This window comes from Prionailurus bengalensis, chromosome X (genome assembly GCF_016509475.1).
Source record: "Prionailurus bengalensis isolate Pbe53 chromosome X, Fcat_Pben_1.1_paternal_pri, whole genome shotgun sequence".
Taxonomy (NCBI): Eukaryota; Metazoa; Chordata; class Mammalia; order Carnivora; family Felidae; genus Prionailurus; species Prionailurus bengalensis.
Window position 1 is genome coordinate 48432477 of NC_057361.1, and position 5270 is coordinate 48437746.

Consider the following 5270-nt stretch of genomic DNA (forward strand, 5'->3'; position numbering starts at 1 on the left):
AAAATTGGCAAAGATGAAGTCAAGCTTTCGCTTTTTGCTGATGACATGATATTATACATGGAAAATCCGATAGACTCCACCAAAAGTCTGCTAGAACTGATACAGGAATTCAGCAAAGTTGCAGGATACAAAATCAATGTACAGAAATCAGTTGCATTCTTATACACTAACAATGAAGCAACAGAAAGACAAATAAAGAAACTGATCCCATTCACAATTGCACCAAGAAGCATAAAATACCTAGGAATAAATCTAACCAAAGATGTAAAGGATCTGTATGCTGAAAACTATAGAAAGCTTATGAAGGAAATTGAAGAAGATTTAAAGAAATGGAAGACATTCCCTGCTCATGGATTGGAAGAATAAATATTGTCAAAATGTCAATACTACCCAAAGCTATCTACACATTCAATGCAATCCCAATCAAAATTGCACCAGCATTCTTCTCGAAACTAGAACAAGCAATCCTAAAATTCATATGGAACCACAAAAGGCCCCGAATAGCCAAAGGAATTTTGAAGAAGAAGACCAAAGCAGGAGGCATCACAATCCCAGACTTTAGCCTCTACTACAAAGCTGTCATCATCAAGACAGCATGGGGTTGGCACAAAAACAGACACATAGACCATTGGAATAGAATAGAAACCCCAGAACTAGACCCACAAACGTACGGCCAACTCATCTTTGACAAAGCAGGAAAGAACATCCAATGGAAAAAAGACAGTCTCTTTAACAAATGGTGCTGGGAGAACTGGACAGCAACATGCAGAAGGTTGAAACTAGACCACTTCCTCACACCATTCACAAAAATAAACTCAAAATGGATAAAGGACCCGAATGTGAGACAGGAAACCATCAAAACCTTAGAGGAGAAAGCAGGAAAAGACCTCTCTGACCTCAGCCGTAGCAACCTCTTACTCGACACATCCCCAAAGGCAAGGGAATTAAAAGCAAAAGTGAATTACTGGGACCTTATGAAGATAAAAAGCTTCTGCACAGCAAAGGTAACAACCAACAAAACTAAAAGGCAACCAACGGAATGGGAAAAGATATTTGCAAATGACATATCGGACAAAGGGCTAGTATCCAAAATCTATAAAGAGCTCACCAAACTCCACACCCGAAAAACAAATAACCCAGTGAAGAAATGGGCAGAAAACATGAATAGACACTTCTCTAAAGAAGACATCCGGATGGCCAACAGGCACATGAAAAGATGCTCAACGTCGCTCCTCATCAGGGAAATACAAATCAAAACCACACTCAGGTATCACCTCACGCCAGTCAGAGTGGCCAAAATGAACAAGTCGGGAGACTATAGATGCTGGAGAGGATGTGGAGAAATTGGAACCTTGTTGCAATGTTGGTGGGAATGCAAACTGGTGCAGCCGCTCCGGAAAGCAGTGTGGAGGTTCCTCAGAAAATTAAAAATAGACCTACCCTATGACCCAGCAATAGCACTGCTAGGAATTTATCCAAGGGATACAGGAGTACTGATGCATAGGGCCACTTGTACCCCAGTATTCATAGCAGCACTCTCAACAATAGCCAAATTATGGAAAGAGCCTAAATGTCCATCAACTGATGAATGGATAAAGAAATTGTGGTTTATATACACAATGGAATACTACGTGGCAATGAGAAAAAATGAAATATGGCCTTTTGTAGCAACGTGGATGGAACTGGAGAGTGTGATGCTAAGTGAAATAAGCCATACAGAGAAAGACAGATACCATATGGTTTCACTCTTATGTGGATCCTGAAAAACTTAACAGGAACCCATGGGGGAGGGAAGGAAAAAAAAAAGAGGTTAGAGTGGGAGAGAGCCAAAGCATAAGAGACTGTTAAAAACTGAGAACAAACTGAGGGTTGATGGGGGGTGGGAGGGAGGAGAGGGTGGGTGATGGGTATTGAGGAGGGCACCTTTTGTGATGAGCACTGGGTATTGTATGGAAACTAATTTGACAATAAATTTCATATATAAAAAATAAATAAATAAAATAAAAAAACAATTTTGGAAATCTAAAAAAAAATGTCTATTTTGTCTGATGTAAGTAGCAAAAGTGGCTGAGTTTTAAAGCTCACAAAGTTAAGTGCCACTAAATCAGTGTATGCAATGCCGTACATTATGGGGTCTTGCTTTCTCAGCACCAGGGTGCTCAGTATGGTGTGTGAATTCCTCACTACTCCATTATTACTATATCCCTTCATTTGTGGGTATTTGCATTGGGTGTTTGTTTGGTTCCTGAGTGCATCTCCTCACTTCTTACCCTTTTTCATATGGCCTTTTTTCCATGACTAGGTGTGAGACATCTATTTTCCAGTCTTTTAGTTATTTTCAGAGTTAGTTGCAGTACATGTAGTTGTTGCCTTGGTGTGCCCATGGGAGGAGGTGAGCTCAGGACCTTCCTACTCCACTATTTCCTTCTCTCTCTCTCAAGTGTCCTTCTTAAATAAGTGATCTTATCTAATTGGATTGTTCCTAATTGTGGCAATTTAATTCTAGGTTGTTTTTAGTAAGACTTTGCTGTTTTTGTAGATATTTACAGCTTCTGGGACTACAGTTTTTAGACATAAAATAAACAGTTTTGCCTAAAGGTGGCACTCTCAAGTGTGGATTTTAAGATTTTATTCATTTACTTATTTATTTATTGCTAAGGCTTTGAGTCTCTGACAGTTGAACTATTACCTAAAAGAGATGTGCCACCAGGCTGGAGACTGTGTGGTATTTTACAGTGTACCTATTTGCATGGGCATTTTCTTGAGGTTAGGCTGTGTCAACCTAACTCATTCCATGATCAACTTATCCTAATATAAGAGTCTTTTTGTTAAGTGGTATACAGACTAACAGCTCTTAAATGCTTGATCAATACCACCAATTTTTTCAAGTTTTTCTTTTTACTCCTTTTTTTTTAGTTTTATTTATTTAGAGACAGAGTATGTGTGCAGGGAAGGGGCAGAAAGAAAGGGAGAAAGGATCCCAAGCAGGCTTCATGTTGTCAGCATGGATCTTGACATGGGGCTCAAAACCATGAATTGTGAGATCGTGGTCTGAACTGAAATCAAGAGTCAGACACCTAACCGACTGAGCCACCCAGGCACCTCTCTTTTTACTTCTGATATTCCCATTAACAATTATTTTTTATTTCCAAAAAATAAGAGAAATAAAGTCAAACATGTGTACCTTAATATATCAGCAGTAATCAAGAGATTTTTACTACTTCCTGACCACAGATTAAGGCCCTGTGCACACCAACAATTCTTTTAGAATCTTTAACTGGGGAATGAATTTATCCAGCAGAACTCAAGAAATTCAAGCTAAAGACTGGGGCTCCACACTGCCACTAACAGTTCCCACATGGATCTTCTGACAGATTTAAGAGCTGAGAGTTTTTCACTCAAAAACTAGGGATTTGCAGTCTGAAACACTAAGGACTTGGCTCTTGGTACAGTCATCTACCAGCTAAAGCTGACCTGCCCTGTATTGGAAAGTCAATTCTATTGAGAACTTGACACAAAGAAAGAAGAGCTGAGAACTGAGAGGTACTTACCCATAGTTTTCAGAAACAGTAAAAAGGGGAACTGAAAGGTGGTTTGCAAACACCATACCTGTGTTTCTCACTGTCCCTGAGTGTTGTCATAAGTTTACTTCAGGTCTCAATACTGCTGATAAATATGTTAAAAAAAACAACATTCAAATAGTAAATTTGAAGATCTAATTGGGTTTATTCAATGATTCATAAATCAGGCAGCATCCCATTTAGGAAATAAAAAGGAGCTCCAATAAGGTGTACAAAATGAAAGCATTTTGTATAATCAGAAGGTATGGGAATGAAGAAGTAATAAAAGAAAATATTATTTTAGGCTAGGTCATCTTTCTTTGGGGGAAGGGTGGACATCTATCATGCAGATTACCTCATTAGTGTTGGTCAAAAAATTCCAGACTTATTAATTTAAAGTTCCATTTCTGGGAGAGACCAAAAGTCCAACAAGCTAGGTATTAAGTCTTGGTTGGCTGGCATGGGGCTTAGTACAAGTGACACCATTTTGGCCTGTTTTGTTTTGTTTTGTTTTGTACCAAACCTGACTCAAGAAGAAACAAATAATCTGAATGTACATGTGTCTTAGTCCATTCAGACTGCTATAACAAAAGTATCATAAACTGGATGATTAAAAATAACAGAAATTTATTGCCCAAAGTTCTTGAACATAGAAGTCTAAGATCAAGATGCCATCATGGTTGTGTTCTCATGAGAATCCTTTTGTTTGTTTGTTTGTTTGTTTACAGTTGGTATCTTTTCAATGTCCTCACATGGTGGAGAAAGCTAGGGAGATATGCAAGTCATCCTTTATAAAGTACATTTATGAGGGCTCTATCTTTATAACTTAGTCATGTCGATGAAGGCTCTGCCTTTATGATCTCATTTTTTTTTTAGTACCATTACCTTGAGGATTAGAATTTTAACAAAAAAATTGGGGGGGGGGCAGTGGGAGAAAAAACATTCAGACCATTGAGTTCTGTCTATGGCTACCCAAAATTCATGTCCTTCTTGCATCCAAAATGCATTCACTCCATCCCACTAGCCCCAGAGTCTTCATTTGTTCCATTATTTACTCAAAAGTTTAACTTCAAAGGTTTATCTTAAATATCATCTTAATTTAATATGGGTGAGATGTTTCATCCTTGAACAAATTGGTCTTAAGTTATGAAATTGTGAATTCAACAGTTATGTGCTTCCAAATACAGTGGTGGGACAGGCATAGGATAGACATTCCCATTCCAAAAGGAAAGGATAGAAGATTAAAAAAGGATTAACTTGTCCCAGGAAGTCTAAAATCTAGTGGAGCTGTTGGACAAGTAAATAAAATACATCAAAGATGGCTGATGGGGCTAAAACAAACTCTGGTCTCTAGTTTAGAGACCTTCTCCAGGTTTTTCTTCCTTTGTTTGCTGTGCAGTGAAAACCCCCACAGATATGGAGTCTGTCGGCTATAAATTACCCTCCCCACTTGCATTGTGGGCTCAGACCTTTGGAGAAACAGTTTCCTCTGAGCCTGCCAGTGTTAAATAAATCTCCAATCCACCAAGATCTCCGAGTGCTGCTTGGTTTTTCCGCCAGCGTTGCAGCCTGGTTCTGTAACAGAGCAAACAACCCTAAACCTCAAGGCCCCAATGCCTAGCCTTTCAGGCCCACTGGGGTTGTCATCACTCCTTCTGGACACATTGGGGTTGGATTTGGATCTCCAAGGATCTAGGTAGCTTTGCCTCT